Raw genomic sequence first — 18119 nt, 5'->3', positions numbered from 1 at the left:
ATTTGTTTTTCAGATTTAAAGACTTGTGCCCACCAGCAGAAAGGGCTATTAGATGGTTCATCACACAGTGCTGGGGCATGTGAGCAAATTCTTTTGTAAAAACAGGTATCAGATTATTTAGCCAGTTGAAGCAATCCAGTTGGCAGAAGATAAATTTAATTCAATAAGCAGAATTAAAAAAAACCCATGGATCTTTGTTTAAAAGCCAGATTCTACAAAACTGAGCTCCAGTTCTAAAATAATCTCTCTCCTCACCCATCCTATGTTATTATCCTCCTGTCTCTTTAATGTCATTATCTCTTCTTACTGCATTATTTCATCCAAATATTTCTGATTTACACTGAAGCTGTTCTACAGAGACTCATTTTAGAATCTTCGGGCCTGGTTCTCCACTGTCTTGTACCTTGTGTAGTCAATCACATCTCTGTGAGGTGAGTGCCAGGTGGCTGCACAGTAATTGCAAATCAGAATGATAGAGTTGGCCACTCACTTGGCACAGGTGTTCAATGCAGGGAAGAATTGAACCCTTACACTGATGTAACTGAGAAAAGAATCAGGCCTCCTAAGATTCAGATTAAATCCTCAATGGATTTTATATTTTTATATAAAAGAAAAAGGGAAGTTAAAAAATTGCTCAGTTCTTATTTCATGAAATGTTCATGAGAAATAGGAATTTATGATCATATTACTTCTGCGAGATGCTGAGTGTTGCCTCTCACAGAATCTAGTGGGAGTCAAAGGCACTCAGCATCTCCTAGGACACAGCCCTATGGGAAGGTTGATTTCATTGGCTGTTCCCTTCGCTGACTGTGTTATTGCTCCCTCCATTTCTTATCAACCTCTCTCATTCTTAGCGACTTAAAATGTTTCAGTTCCCTCCCATTCTATTGTATTATCCCATCTCCAGAGTAAATTTCCTAATTATCTCAGTATTATCTTATCTCTTTTTTATAGTCCAATACTTGTTGAATTGAGAGGGGGTGGGGTGCAAATGTGATGCATTTCCGCACTTTTGGTGGAGTTGGACCCCCACCCATTCTGTGAATCACCCATCAGGAATGGCTCTCTCTGGCTCAGAGACACTTGAAGAGCATGCTATTTGCTTATGAATAGACCAGCCTGCATGTCAGGCATTTCCAAGTGTCCATGGATCTTTTTTGCAAGGGCTTTCTCCCTTCCCCGCTAGCTTGGAAAAAAATACTCAGCCTGAACACTGATTATTTTCTCTCTCCTTATTAAAGTGTATCACTGAAATATGTATATTATTCTAAACCTCCTGGAGTTTCCTTTAATGCATCCTGTACAGGGGCAGGGACCTGGAGGCAAGAGATTATAGTTGTCAAGGCATGGAGATCCACAGGGAAGACCCTCTCCCCCAGGCCCAGATCCGTGCTGTATTGCTCTGCTGGCCTTCCTCCTCTGAGGTACATCTCCAATAGAAACAATTGGCTGGGTGGCCTAGAAAGAGCTAATGCTGCTTCACTTGAATATCTCTGCAAGGTTACCAGTGGACAGTGCCACTGCCAGTCCCCAACTTCAGGTTTTCCCACCCAAACCTCCTTACAGAGACCTTTTCACACAAAGTACTGGTGGACAGGCAGCTGAGCTGTTCAAGGGGATGGAGCATAGGGTTGCCACCTACACGGGTTTTACATGGACAGTCCAGTTTTTGGCTTCTGTGTCCTGGTGCCATTTAGGGTGGCCAGGTGCCCAGTTTTTGACCAGAAAGTCTGGTTGAAAAGGGGACCTGGCAATGTCAGGTCAGATGTACTGACCGGACCCCAAACATGCGGTTACCACAAGACTCGGGGAGTCACCAGGTCAGTAACCTACACCACCCCTGGTCAGCCAGGGCCTCCCCCTACCTGCAGGCAGGCTTCTTGTCAGGTTGCTGCAGCTCCCAAGCAACTGTGGGGGGGAGGAGCGAGTGATGGGGGCTGGGTATTGGGGGAGAAGAGGCGGGGTAGGGGGGCGGGGTCTCAGGGGTCCAGTTACCAGTGATTAGAAAGGTGGCAAGGCAACCCTAAAATTATAGTGCTCAGAAGACAGCAACCCCCATTTCTGTACCGGCTGGGGTCTGACCCCCTCTGAGTCTGACACAGACAGAGACTTGTTTCTCCCATTAATTTGCCTCTGCCCTCTCCCTCTTGCCCCCAGTGGAAAATGGAAGAGAATCCCGGATAAATAAACAGAAATCTTTTAGTAACGAGTTCCCAGTAATCCCTGCCTACTCGAGAAAAATAAGCAAAGAAACCTATATAGGAGTCTCATTCATGTTTAAACAGACAAGGTTCACAAGATTAAAAGAGATAGAAGAAATAGACAGATTTACAGCCTGTATCAGATTAAAGTGAACTGTTTGAGGAAAGATGGAGCAAGTGAGATGAACTGATAAAAAAAACAAATAATTGCTGTAACTACTATAACAAGAAAATGTATAGTAACACACTGCTTACACTGCCTCTGCTCTGCTGTATTCTTTTTCCTAGCATACTTGATAGCCCCTTGCTTCTTAAGGAAAGAAAGGAGTTGGAACTAATCCTTCATGGTGCCAAACCCAGATCCTCAAAGGTATTCAGGTGCCTAACTTCCTTTGAAATCAATGGAAGAGAGGTGCTGAGAATCTTAGCCCAAGTACTTTGATAGAGGTGCTCAACACCTCACGGGATCAGGCCAATATACTGCCAATCATTCTGTTTAGCTTTATTGAAAAACCACAACTAAAGAGACATTAAAGGAAAATGCCATCCCAAATGCACCATGTTGATCAAAATTGGAAAACGTGCAGAGATCTGACATTTAGAAATAGTGCTTGCTTACAAACGAGAAACATACTATTTGCCTTTTTTATGTAGGCAAATTCTACCATTTTTATTTACAGTGCATACTGCAGTAACTTCATTTATGAGTAGTCCCATTGATCTCAGGAGAAATTAGTTAATGTGAGTAAGTGCAGCAGAATGTGTCTCACAGAAAATTAAAATATACAGAAAGTATTCTAATGCCTCACAGCCTGGTGATTATGTTGTTGTGATATGCATCTGTTATCCACAAATTCTTTGCGTTGTTTTTCAAATTTGCCTTCATAATTTTAAATAAGCATGCCTCCTATTGAAATTCAAAGCAAAATTGCACGAGAAACCTAACCTTTTTGCTTCTTTTTGCTATATATTGATTTATCATTTGATTTTAAATTTCTGTTTCTGCTCTTTTTGGTTGAAGTATTTTTGTAGTCTGTATTTGAGAAAGCACATACACCAAGAAAGAATGAAAGGAAATAACTAGAAAACAATAAAATAAAACTACAAGATTGTCAATCAAATCTGTTCCTGAGCCATGGATGGTTTCTATCATTCAACAATCCAGAATTGCTACAGAATAAAAAAAACAAACTAAGATTGGCAACCTGAGCATTAAAAGAAAGAGAAAGGATTAGTAGGGGGAACTTGGTGACCTAAAAATAGCTGATCCCACCCCTCTCCAGTGACCTAAAAATAATAGGTCTCATCTCTTGGCAATGATCTAAAAATAATAGAGAATACCCCTCTCCCAAAGTAATTTGGCCAACACCCAAGACATAAGACAGAGATGGGACATGGGATTGCTACAATTATAAAATGTGGCATTCTATCTGTCACAACTGTCGTATTGTATCATATTATGCTAAACCAGTTACTTTCTCTTTAATCCTAATTAATACTTGTATTCTCCACTTCCTCTTGGTGTTAGAAATGTGGAGCAGCACTATTTTCTACTATAAACCAGTTTCTCTGGTCAGTGATAACTTCAGAGGGTCTGGTTTTTCTCTGCTAATAGGAGCTGTCTGTTCTCAGGCAACTGATTGCTGACTTTATGCCTGTCCTATGAATGAGCAAATGATATCATGAGTGAAACATCAGAGATAATAAGAAAATTTCTGGTGTTAACCCCAAGTGAAAAAATCAATGTAGTGCTCATTAAAGATACCAATAGATTAAAGCCCTCTACTCACCCACAGAACATGTACAGTCCAGGCAGTGGCAGTACAATTTTGTTAACAATGCCCTGCCCCAGTGCCTACCATTCAGAGTGAAAGGGAAGTGTCCATACCCATGTAACTTTGATTTCTCTGCTGACAATACCAAAAAGGTTCCAATCAGTTTCGTGATGTGGACACTAGCCCATAAGGAACTGATCTTATTGTTCCAAACAAACAGCTATCAGGAAGTAACATCTTTTAGTTCCGATAAGCCTGAGCTGGGTTTTGACTCTGAGCTATCTAGTACCCATAAGGAATTAATCTTTTGATTAAAAACTCCAAGTTGAAATCTCATAAAGCTTACATCCAAATAAAATGATCCTCTTGTCAGAGTTAATCCCCCATAAATTATTGTATGCCTCATCTGCATTTTGCAACTGATCTATTTGGACTGAGAGCTATACAGAGTGAATGCAAACTATTACATGCTACCTAGTGTAAGAGATACAGTTAGCATTTGAGATAGTTATTTGTAAAGACAATTTCTATGTTTTATAGATTTAGAAAGCTATTAATGGTGGCAAAACATGTTTGTAACGTGAGAATACTGAAACAGTTTGGGCCCCCTGTAACTTTTTTTACTTATAGAATTTCATCTTTACTCAAAATAGATCTCAATGTGCATGCTTTAAGTATTAAATTCCAAACACAAGTACATCAATGCAAGTGAAATGGATCTTTGTGTTACATCAAGAAGTAAAAGCAGGGACAAAGGGAATAGAGTACATACAGTAGGTCAAACAACAATCTCTTAAGGATACAAATAGTATAAATAAAATATGGCTCATTTGTATACTGATAAAGAAAATGCAGCATCTCAAGTGCATGAGATATGATGGCAATAGTATTAAAAATGTAATGAAGAAATAATGCTGATTCTAATTAATAATAAGAAACAACAGAAACCATAACATGCCTCACATAGTGTTATATAGTACAAGGCTGGGTGATTTTAACCACCTGCGAAAGGGCAACATTCACCAGGCTAACAAGCGTCATGCCTCTCCTGTCACGCTGAGTTATGGACAGGAACTGCAGCTGCTCCTGCAGTCACTAGATGCTGCTGTGGAGCCTGGCTTCAGGAGGCTGTGCCTCTCTGTGCCTGCCTGCCTGCCTCCCCGCTGACTGTGCCCCAGGCAGAGCAGGAAAGGAAAGGAGCTGAGACAACCTCAGCAGCAGGCAGAGGAGAGGAGTCAGAAGTGGAGGTGGTGGCGGCAGCAGCACATAAGTTGGATGGCAGGGAGAGAAGGTGAGGGAGCTCAAGAATACCCCTAAGCTTCCCTAGCCAGTCCCCAGATCCATCCTTTGCTTCCAGCCAGCCCCATTCCTCCCTCCCAGACAATAGCCTTCCACCTACCCCAGCACCCAGGCAACCTCCCCGCCATCCCAGCACCCCTAGACAACCTCCAATCTGCGCATACATGCTCCAGCCTTGCTGTTGCCAAGTTTTGTGCAGCGTGGGCCATGTCTTACTCTAGGCACTTCTTGGGGCAGGATGCATTGACCATAAGCAGAAAATTTTGGTGATGTGGAAATTATATGTAATAATGAAAGTCAGCTCTTTAAATACGTTCTGAAGAACTTAGAAACTCAGACATATTAGGGCCCCTTATTAAACATACTTTGGGTTTACATAGTGCAAGTAAGATGAGCATCTTGCCCAGTATCTTTGATAAGAGGCCCTAATGAGTCTGAGTTTTCTAAGTCTTATTTCCATAGTATTTGTGATAGGTCATAAGACTGGTAACCAGGGACAATAAAACTCTGAACTCCGTGACAACAGATTTAAGGTGACAATGGACAATCTTTGGTCAAAAGGGTATACAGTAAATATGAGTCACCTAGCGCACGCACAAATACTGTGAAGCATCATGGGAGTGCTACAAATATATCCCGTTGTCCAAATTCCACTGAGGCATCAATAACATTCCATAATAAATAACCCAATTATAAAATCAGTAATTTAATTGTCAGGAAGTGCTATAATCCTGTCAAAAAATGAACTTTAGCCATTACCTAAACCTCTTTCATTTCTTCTTTCCCATACTGCAAGTGACAATTTCTAAGGCTTTCTTTCTGTTTTAGCCATGCCACATTTGACTAAAGGATTCTCCCAAATAAGGTATTCACTAGCATTGTACTCAGGGGCATACACCTACAGGTATTTGATCATTCCATGATCTCTATCAGTCCTCTGCCAGAACACAGCATTCTTTTAAGACAAAGCTTTAGATTCTTCTTTTTCAAGCTATCAACAGAAGTAAACAGAGCCTGAGGGTGAAGAGCCCAACATCATTTAGTTTAATCCAAACCCACTTTTGGATTTGATGCTTTTTTCTACTTTGCTTTTTTCCTTTTTCTTTCTGCAAACATCTTTAGGTTGCTTAAATGTTTTCTTCACATTTATTCTTTCACAGTGCTCTAGTTTTGTGGTTGGTTGTTTGGTTTTATTTTTATTTGTTTTTGTTTGTTTACATGATATCTTTTAAAATTTAGAGCAGTTGTTATTGCACCTTTAGTGGGGCATAAGAAATGACGAGGGAGTTTTCTGGTGCTGTGTGTTATAAATGTAGTGCTGATATTGTCCGGCAAGAAGAAGCCACAAGGCTTGAGAAAAACAGGTCTGAAGAGTTAACTGAGAGTTGCACCTAATTGTAAATTAAGGTTTTTCTCTACAGGAAGGATCAGGCCCTCCTATGGCAGCAACACAGCTAGAACAAGTATTCTGCTAGAGAGTGGGGTGGTGGCATCACGTGGGTACCTTCTCTGCCCTTGTACTGGGACTGATGGGAGAAGGAGCCAAAGAAAAGGTTTCACTTGTGTGACAGTCTGTGCCTAATAAGGATGAGGTCAGTAAATGGAAAGGACAAGATCAGTTACACACTGATGCATGCATTAGACAGAGAGTAGAGCTCCAAGATACTGTAGGCTAGATTCTCAGCTGGTGTGTATTGATGTAGCTCCATGTAGTTCAATGCAGCTCTCCTGATTTACATATCTAGAAGAGGATCTGTCCTGTAAGGCTTCCCACAGGAGTAACTGTATGTGGCATTTGTAAGGGTTTTTCAGTATTCACATTTGTTGTACTACTTTTAAAATCGGCCCATTTCAGCACAGATAAAAAAAAATCCATTTTTGGTCTATGATTTTAATGACAATTTAGCCTGAAAGAGGACAAAGGCCCAGATTCTGCGAACACTTATGCCCAAGTAGTTTTACACAAGAGTAGTCTCGTGCAAAGCAGGCACATACAAGTTTGCAGGCTCAGGGTTTACAGTAAAGAGTTTAGGATTTGGCCTGCTGGATTAATGCACTGTTGTTATTTATTATTGGTACTGCAGTAGCACCTAGAAGCCCAGCTCATGGACCAAAACCCCATTGTGCTAGATCCTGTACAAACACAGAACAAAAAGATGGTCCCTGGCCCAAACAGTTTGCAGTCTGTCAGTGGTTCTGAAACGTAAATGGAGCCCCGCTGTGGACTTTTGTCTAGCAATCGTGCCCCCATTTCCCCCTTCTGAAAGGAAGGAGCCCTTTCAGAAAAAAAGAAGGATGCTTCCCACACTGTAAACCCTGGTTTTTTCCTGAAAGGGGGGCGCGATTGTTAGGGAGGGCGCTTCCCACGCTGTAGGCCCTAACAATCACGCCTCCCCTTCCCCCGAACCCTGCCCTTTCAGGAAAAAACATGGGAAGTGGGGAACATGGCAGCAGCAAAGTGGGGAGCAGAAGCAGTGGGGAGCAGCAAGCACTGGCAGCAGCGCAGGAAGTAGGGGCAGCAGCTACAGCAGCAGCGCAAGGGCAGCAGCAGCGCGGGAGCGTGCCTGGCAGTGTCAGGGGACTGCTGCTGCTGCTGCTGCAGGAGGTGGGTGGCGGCGGCTGCTTCTGTCTCCGAGGGGCATGGAGCTGGACTGGATCTGTCCCCTACTCCACACCTCCATGATCCATCTCGCGCCCTCCCCCAAGGGGGCCCGCCCCCCACTTTGAGATCTACTGGTCTAAGTAGCATTTGTCATGTGCTTTGAACTGCAAGTGGTTCTTTGGAAAAACCTGAAGGAAGCTAGGTTCAAATCTCCTGGAAGACAGTTTAGATATTCTCAAGCAAAGTCCCCTGTGCTTCTTGTCCATAGTAATGTATATTTCTTTGTTTCTGTAGTTGTGCTAGCCCATTTAAAAGAGGAGGATTATAATCGTGCAGATATAGGGTAGGATTTTGAAAATGATGTAGGTGATTTAAGAGCACAAGTCTCATTTAAAGGTGCTTTTGAAAATCCCTTCCATTATTATTGTATGATCAACCCTATACACATTGATATAAAAATTCTATTTGGATAAAGAAATTGAGATACACGGTGAATTTTGAACCTGGGAATCTTCATTACTAACCAAATGCACTGCCAAGAAGTCACAGATGTTTACCACATGAAGACGTGACAATGTATGAGGCGTGTGAGGACAACTCTATGCCCACAGCGCTGGTATCTATCTCAAGATGCACTTGTCCACCTTTTCAAATACAGTGATATTTGACTTAACAGTTTAGAGCTGCTTAGTCATGGGCATTTGCATATAAAAGACTATAACTAAGGAAAATTTACCACCGAGACTATCAGAGGGGGCAAGGAGAAATTAAAGCAGTGAGCATTCTCACCTGACAATCTAGTGGCAGTTTATTGTGCAGTCACACAGGTGATCTGAGTTTATTCCCTCCCACACAAGGTCAGCAAGGACTGGCTTCATTGTATAAGCATAGCAAGTAGACAAAGGAATGTTTGCACTGTTTGCACCCTGCCAGCTGCCCTAGGATTGGTGGAATTAGGCTTCAGAGGGTGTGAACTAGAAATTCAGCCCAATAAAAGAACTTTTCGGAAGGGAGAAAGTCTCCAAAGAATGTGGGAAGTATACTGGGTAATATACAGATGGAGTAGGGCTCCTCTGAAATCAGTCTCTCTCTTTGCCCATTTCAATGGGCTTTTATTAAGATATAAAGAGTGAAAAAGTAGCTGGAAAGATTACCTACAAATATCTAACCTACCAACAAGCCTCCTGGGCATAATTACCTGATGTTTGCTGAGCTGGTTGAGCCTATTTCCATTCTAAATGATTTTCCAAGTTCACCCATGTGTGAAAGGGGTGCTGATTTAGACCGCACATGAGAAGAGAAACTTCAGTAGGGAGAGAGAAATAGTGTAGAGATTTCTTTGAATTATGTTTACTTCAAGGGAAACCAAGGACAAACGTGCACTCATACTGAAGTAGAACTTTTGAATGTGAAAAGAAGGCAACAGAAAGGTCCTGAAGGACCAATGTCAAATGAACCTGATATAAGCTATTTCACAGAGTTGAGTATGAATTGTAAAAGAAAAGTTATTTACCTGTGATGGACAGAGAATTCACTTTTCTGAGTGAATCCAAAGATCTATTTCATTTTAAAAGATCTTCAAACTACACCTATTTATTCACCTATCTAGGGTCAAATTACATAACTTGGATTAGATTCTGAACTCTGTTACATATTGGTGTAAATCTGGAATAACTGCCCACTGACTTCAATTGGCTTTGATTTCAGAAGAGTTACTCTAGATTTATGTTGGAGTGACTGAGATTGGACTATGGCCATTGGTAACAGAATGTAGGCTTTGCCAGCCAGTTTATGACCTGGATCAACCAACATGTAAGTTTTCATTTACTCTGCCTATTTAGCACTCAAAAGGTATTGTGTGTCCTGTGGGGTAGGTGCTTACAAAATTAAATAAGATATTTTAAAATTTCTAAACCAAAGGAACAGAATGGATGCAACCACTAAACAGTCAACAAGTGAAGAAAGTTTGAGAAGACTCCTGATACTTTACTTTATGAAATCTCATGAAATCTTAATTTTGGGTTTAGTCCTGCAAATCTTTACTCTTGTAAATAAGCGTTATACTCACACAAGTCAACAAGATTAAGGGTTTGCAGAATCAGACTTTTAATCAGTAGATTTAGTAGAATTTACCAGTCAAGAAAGCACCTCTCATAGTAAACTTGCCATATTGTGTACTATCCAAATCTAAAGGAATTGAATTCAAAGTAAATGTAGCATTTATTTTAACAGAATTAACCCTGCTAAAGCAATCAATCTAATCAAATGAGCTACATTGTAAACAGCTTGATGCATTTTTACATAAAGAACATCAGAAATGAAGGATACAATTGTTTTTCATGGTCTCACCCCAAATGACTTCAGGACCTTATTGCAGCTGTAACTGCCATCTGTAAACTCTGTTAAGGGAGCTGTAACAACAGAGAAAGCTGTCTATGCTGGACTGAGGCAAGGGGAAAATGTGTAAAATAACGTTTTTTTTCTGTAGTAAAAGGTGACTTGAGAGCTCATTTTCCCCTTGATATTTTTCTCTCCTTCCATTCTCAAGGTCACTGGGTGTATGGGATCATTTGAGAGATGACCATGGGATGTTCCCTGTACCGAGCTCTTAGGATTCTACTTCTGCAATACTTCGAGTCATGGCCACTCCACGCTGCTAGGCATGAGAAGGTAGTGTAGATCAGCTGTGTGGAATTGTGATCTTCATTAGGTCTTAAAAAAAAAATTAAGGGGGAGGAGGAAAGACATGGGTGGCACAAAAATGTATCCACAATATAGTGTGTCTAGTGAAAAGTGAAACCAGGCACACACACATACTGTTTTAATATTGTTATATCAGTGGAGCCACACAAACCAAAAATGTGCCCCACCACTCTTGCTCTAAACTACTTGAACTGCTAGGGCTCTGCATTTACATCATCATGGTGCTTTTAAAGGGACACATGCAAACACATCAAGTAGAACTTCTTTAGTGCTTTCTGAAAGTCATACATTCTGAAAACGTGGAAACTCCTTCATAGAGTGAAACGGATTCCTACATCTGATCATTATGCAGCATAGCATGTAACAGAAAACACAATTATGCAGAATATAACAGTTTTGAGTTGCACAGAAGTTGATTAACTTCAACAAACAAAAGCAAATAATTATCCTTCCTTTCTGTATGATCCCATGGAATGAGTTATTTTGGTGGCAGAGACAGAGTAATAAAACAGTGCCAAAAGTGTCAACAAGATAATGGTTCCAGGGAAGCATAAATTATTAGATCTGAATTTTCTTTGCCATACCAAGAAATTTAGCAATCAGAATTTGTGATGCTTTTAGTCTGGTTTACTGTCTCATTCCATATAATGAAAGCAGCTTTCTGTCCAGTGACAAGTTCTGTGATGTTGTAATGTATAAAAATACATACAGAGGCCATACTGAGTGGTCTAGATTCATGCATCTGATTTATGCCTAAGGCCTTCTTTTTCAGGCTATTACCAATCCATATTATGTAGAGGCACTAATCTCTACTGGGTTAAGTTTGAAGTTAGCTTCCCATTGTGAGCCTGATTTTGACCTTTTATGCTCACCTCACCAACTTTGCCAAAACTGAAACGAGCTGCCTGAAAGTTTACATGACAACTCATAATGCAGAGTAGAATTTTCCTGCAAAGTCTAGGAAAATCAGACAAGACATTTAGGACATTTTGAAGTCCAAAAATGAAGTGGGTTTCACTTAGACATTTTCTTAATTTTATTTATTTTGCTTTCTCATTTCACCAACACAATTTGGCCTAGAAACTCCAAATCTTTCAATTTACTGTTCCTAGTTAGAAGCAATTAACTAACTTTGGGGAACATGGGAAGGGATATTTAGGTAGGTATTACTAGGCATCACTTTGGTAATGCCCTTTTTCTGAACATGATTTACACATCACAAAGCACTTAAAGGTTTAAGAATTCTGTTGCAGTATCAAACCTGACATGAAGGCCCTTTCCTCACTCCAGCATGGACAATTATAGCAGGTGCTCTGCTATTGTTAAGGTTAAGTTCAGCTTTCTGTTTAAAGCTCAAGTCTTCTAAATGCTCTAAAATCCACACCGTTACTCAGATTGTCTCACAGGGACGTGAGGTTTTGTCCATTATCCAAATTTGGGGCATCTGAACAAGGGCTTCCTGAGATACAGCCACCCCCGCCATCCCTTGAATGCCCCCCTGAATGAAATAGCTTAAAGCTGACATGTTTGGCAACAATTTTTTTGTCCAGATAGAAATCAAACCAGGGTAGAGATCATTGCACCAGGATCTCAAACACTTGAGAGTTACCCCACAAACTGCATGCCGCACACTAGCCCTTTGTAGGAAATCAAATTTCAATGTTATCAATACGGATATCATTTGGTCACGGAGGTCACGGATTCTGGGACTTTCTGGGACCTCTGTGACTTCTGGAGCAGCTGTCAGCTCCAGGGCCACCCAAAAGCTGACCAGTGGCCAGCCCTGGGCTGGCAGAGCAGTGGCCCCTGATTCCCTGGAGCAGAGGTCGGAGTTGGGACAGCCCTCCTGGGGCTGGAGCAGCAGGGTTGGGTCAGCCCCCCTGCAGGAGCAGCGGTGGGGCTGGAGCATCTGCAAGCCCTGGCAGCTGTTTGTTCCCCCTCCCCCAAGGCATTTTTAGTAAACCTCAGGGACAGGCTGTGAGGCTTCTGTGAATTTTTGTTTATTGCTCGCAACCTGTCCCTGACGTTTACTAAAAATACCCGTGACAGAAGCTTAACTTTAGCTATTAGCCAAAGAGTTTGATTCTCCAGCTGTGTGCGCTGCAAGCAGTTCTAAGGCTCAAACACCAAATCGATTACACTGAGCATGTGCAGAGAGAGAGGCTGGCTAAATGGTTGAAAGCTAGCTGTGACTGACAAGTCCTGACTAATTTAACAGGGTTTGTTCTGGCCATCAAACCTGAGTTCAAATTCATCACTAGGCAGAATCTAATTTTTTTAAGAAGTGGAATTTTTCTACAAATCTGCATCTGTCAAAGGGCTTTTCTGGGGGGAAACGTAATCTGAGTACAACAGAATCTTCAGAAGGCACTGAAACTGTTTTAGAAAAGAAAATAAATTACACGTGCTAGTGTTCACTTGGAGGGCAGAGTGATTAGGGATGGAAGTGTAGGTGGGAACAAGGGGGAAGAGGTTTGGGGTACAAAGATGGGAGGGACAATTATGGAGGGGAAAAGATATGGGTGGATAGGAGAGGGATTGCAGTGGTCAAGTGGTGGGAAGGCAGTGGGGATAGATGCAGTGGGAAGCAGATATGGGACACTGGGAAGGGGGACATGAGGATGAGTGATGGGGACAATAGAGGCAGGCTGACCGGCAGCCCCACATTTCCCTCCTGTCTGTGTGCCAAGATCTGGGGACCCTCTCTCCTATTGGGGGAGTCTGACCCCCCATCCATGCTCCCCTCATATGAGCTGGGATATGGGATACTTGCTCTTCTTGGAATGTCTGAGCCCCTCCCCATCCCCCCATGTGTGTGGCAGGATCGGGGGGGGGAGGGGGGCCTGTCCATCTACAGTGACTCCTCTCATTGTCCCCTCTCATGTGAGCTGGGATCTGGGGGGACTTGTCCTTTTCCTTTGGGAGGGGTCTGAGCCCATCTCCCTCTCCCCGCACACATGCAAACACACATATGCCAGGATCCGGGGAAGTCCTGCCCCTCTGGGTGTGAAGCTGAGAACAGGCTTACTAGGAGCATGCACCAAGAACACGCTGCTGACACTGGGATGAAGAATTGAGAACAGGCATGCTTGATACATATCATAGGCTCTAATAGTAGAGAGGGGGGATATGAACACCCACTCACGTGAATGGAGCAGTTCACCATGACTCAGAGCTACTGTTTCAGACTGTATACATATCCATTCTCATTCAGCAGAGGCAGTCACGTTGAGATAAGAACAGCCATACTGGGTCAGACCAATGGTCCATTAGCCCTGTAGCCTGTCTCTGACAGTGGCCAGTGCCAGATGCTTCAGAGGTAATGAACAGAACAGGAAAATTTTCAAGTGATCCATCCTGTCATCCATTCCCAGATTCTGGCACTCATATGTTTAGGGACACACAGAGGATGGAGTTGCATTCCTGAACATCTTGACTAGTAGCCATTAATGAACCTATCCTCCACAAACTTATCTAAATCTTTTTTAACTCACTTATACTTTCAGCAACATCCTATGGCAATGAGTTCCACAGGTTGATTGTACACTGTGTGACAAAGTACTTACTTTTATTTATTTTAAACCTGCTGCCTATTAATTTCTTTGGGTGACCCCTACTTCTGAAGATTTTTCAGTTTAAAGGACGATTCTTCAAAGTTGTTTGTAGTGTTGTTGTAGCCATGTTGGTCCCAGGACATGAGAGAGACAAGGAGATGAGGTAATATTTTTTATTAGACCAACCAGCTTTCGAGCTTCACAGAGCTCTTCTTCAGGACTGAAGAACATTACCAGAGTGTCTAAGCAAAATACAAGTTGGGACAGATTGTTAAGCACTTTTCACACAGCGATTGCTCCATATCTGACCCCTCAAAGGAAACCTGCACACCACCTAGGAAAGACGAGCCTGGGAACGTAAATTCATAACTGTGCTAGGCACTATAAATCATGGACTTAATAGAGACACTGGTTTTATGGCTTATTACAACAATTTGTCACCCTACTAATTGCTAAGCCTTAATTGCCCAATTCATTTTAAAGTGGTGTTCTACAGAACATGTGTGAACCCCTTATGCTTAACAATTTGTCCCAACATGTATTTAGCTTAGACATTCTGGTTACCTTCCCCAGACCTGAGGAAGAACTCTGTGAAGCTGAAAAATTTACCCCTCCCACCAACAGAAGTTGGTCCGATAAAAGATACTACCTCACCTACCTTGATTCTTTTAAGTGGTCTAAAATCTGCCTGTGTACCTGGACTGTCTTGAAATTTGCTGTGCCTCATGAGGGGTATGTGGTAAGGTTAGTGATCTGAATTTAGATCTACAGGGTCCCAAGATATGGCCCCCTGAAAAAAACAACTTCTCTTAAAAGTTCACAGATTTTGCCAATTTTTTTTGTGCCCACCTGGATTCTAAGATGCTGATGGCTTAATGGGACAGGAAGGGGAGGATGAGCTAGAAATGGTGGTGGGGTGCTATATGTTGTAGGAAATAGTGGGGGAAGAGGGCATGAGAGACATACCAGTCTTCTCTCACACATATAAAGTTACTGTAACCACCATATATTAAAACTGTCAAGTTTTTGGGATGTAGACCATGTCTAAGATTTCTCCCAGCAGCTTTTTTAGCAACTACACACTCCAGAAATTTCAAAGCACACCCGATATCACCATTCCACTATAACAAAGTATACTGGAGCGGGGGCATTTAGGAATCACATATCAGCTTTGTGGCCTAGTGGAGAGAACAGTGGACTGGGACTCAGAAAATCTGGTCTGTATTCCCAACTCTGCCACTAGCCTGATGGATGACTTTAACTATGTCACTTCACCTCTTTCAGCCTCAGTTTCCCCATCTCTACATGGGGAACAATGATGTTTCCCTCCTTGAGATCTACTGATGAAAAGTGCTATGTAGGAACTAGGTATTATAATTTCCTGCCCATAGAAGCATCTGAACTGCACACTTACATGATAATTATATCTGCCTAAATGACCACTAACTTCTATCAACAACATTTCACTTTTTATTAAAAAAAAACCTAAGGAAGCTAAATACCAAAAAACTTTGTTAACCCAGAGTTAAGGTTGACCGATGATAGCTCAGGCCATTCCAGAACATCAAGTTCTGCAAAACTCAAATTTCTGCAAACAAGGAAATATAGAGTTGAGATGATGCCCATGCAACTTTAACTCTGCTCTCTTTGACCGTTGCCCTCATATGCCCATAAAACATACACATACTCTGCGTTTGCCCTGTTCTGGAATGGGAGCAACCTACACCAGCCCTACATTCATATATTTAGCCTACTCTACAAATAGAACATCATATCTGATAAATTCTACAGCTCCTTCAACCTCTTTTACAACCCCTTCACCCTGATGTAATTGATGCCGTCTAACGCTATATTTTCACTTACCCTTCATTAAACTCATAAACCACACTCATTTTCCACTTAACTGCGACAACCCCCATGGCAAGAAGAACCCCCGCTACTGACTTAGCCTATCCAACACAGCGCTGAAATGAAGCATACCAGATCTCTCGAGGTACACATGCACATCTTTCTTTTCATCACAAGGATCAGGGAGAAAGGCTCACATACACCCCGGGAGTGGGGGTGGCAGTGAGAGGGGAGGGAGGGTTATGCTCCTGCAGATTACTTCATATCACAATCACAGCTCTTCTAAGATGTTTCAACTAATTCCTCCACCATTCATCTGTTAGTTGCATCAAACACAGTGAATGCAACTGGAGTGCATACAGATAATTCCCAGTGGCTATTGCCAGCTGTAGGATGGCAGAGTTAAGATTGCATGGGCACATACCTTAACTCTGTATTTCCTGGTTTTCACAAGTTTGAGTACTGCTGAACTTGACATTCTGGAAGAGCCCAAGACATCACCAGGCAACCTTAACTCTGGGTTCATAAAGTTTTTTGCCATTTAGTAGGTTTTGTTTTCTATCACACAGGAGGTACTCAGCACCTTACAAGATAGGGAACTGTTTGCTTGGAGAGTTTAGTCCACATAAAAAGCTCTGAGAACTGATAACTGAATTAATAATCTTCTACCTCAAAATCATTTCATGTATTCAAATTGAGTCCAGGATGGGATACATGGAAGGTCACTACTGCATGCTGGCACTTTGATGGCCTAAGTGAAGTATGCTGGTCCGGCTCTAATTTTTACTACAAAGATGTCATATCACAAAAGCCAGCACTGTGGTGATTAAAAGCCACATCAGCTTGATGCCAGTTAGCAGCAAAGAAGCCAAGACATGAATTGCCATGGAACATGAATTACCCTTTCAATACTAGAGGTGGAACACTTTGGGGGAAGCTTGTCCTGCTACTGCCCACATGGATTCCAGAACAGTCAATTGGGCATATTTTACCAACACTAAAAAATATTCGAAAGCAGAGCATGTCATATGTTTCTGACAGGCAGAGTTACAGATAGCAAGAACAGTGTTAATGGCAAAGCATGTTATTTAGTACACCTAGCTTTAAACACTGAAACCACCGAATCTTCCTTTGTTAACATGTTACAAACAATTTCCACCTAATGCTGGAGATGGACCAAGTTACAAAGTTAAGATTTCGGTCTGGACCTGTGGATTCAAGTTTCCCCAAGTCATAGGTCCTTTGGATTTGGTGTTTCAGTTCAGGCTTCCAGTCAATATACAATTTTCTTTCAGGAAAAAAAAAAGGTAAAAGATAGTCACTGGCCTGCTCATATTATGAAGACTGTGGCTTTCTGCAAGCTATAGGATCCTATCATCATTTACATTAAGCTCATACTGACTCCCGCTGAAGTTCTGGGCACCAATCAGTGGCAGGATTTAGCTCAATTTAGAAATGCAAAAAAGTGAATCACAATGCATAAAAGTGTAAAAACATAAAATCCAGAATGCCAAGATCTCTCTTTAATGAGTTGTTTCCTTTCTTCTCTTAGGACCTGTGCTTCAGATACTCAGATCAGAAGTAAACGATAAAGGCCTCAATTCAACAAAGCACTTAAAGCAGCTGATTAACTTTAAACTTTAACTTTAAGCTTACAGTTAAAAAGGTGTGTAAGTGCTTTGCTGAACTGGGGCCTAGGTGAGCAGTTTGCAAACATGACATTTACCTCTGCAGGGTTTCAGATTCGTGCTTGTCTGTACAAAGTTCACCAAGCTCTGCCAATCTTACAGCAATTAGTTATATGGTACTGATAGATGCTTCAACTTTCTGGATAAAATGCTTTCAGGCGGAGTATCCTCTTTTAATGCATGCTGTCTTTTTAACAACTGATCCTGAAAAGTAGCTGACACAAGGACATCAAAAAGCCTGACTCTACAGTAATGTGCTCCTTGCGTGTCTGACTTAAAAGAGCATGTGCTGAGCAGTTAAATTATGAAAGGGAGACAAAATCATTGGAAGGTTTATATCAGAACTTTTAACTATCTGTGGTCTTGCTTGAAAAAAGAACACAGTCAATATATGTTTTAACTTTGAATTTGTACTTCTTCAGTCTGGAAGGAAGAATGGCAGATATGTT

This window comes from Emydura macquarii, unplaced genomic scaffold, assembly GCF_026122565.2.
Source record: "Emydura macquarii macquarii isolate MOO-44397 ecotype Brisbane River unplaced genomic scaffold, CSIRO-AGI_Emac_v2 contig_18, whole genome shotgun sequence".
NCBI classification, from domain to species: Eukaryota; Metazoa; Chordata; order Testudines; family Chelidae; genus Emydura; species Emydura macquarii.
Note: the sequence above shows the minus strand (reverse complement) of the source record.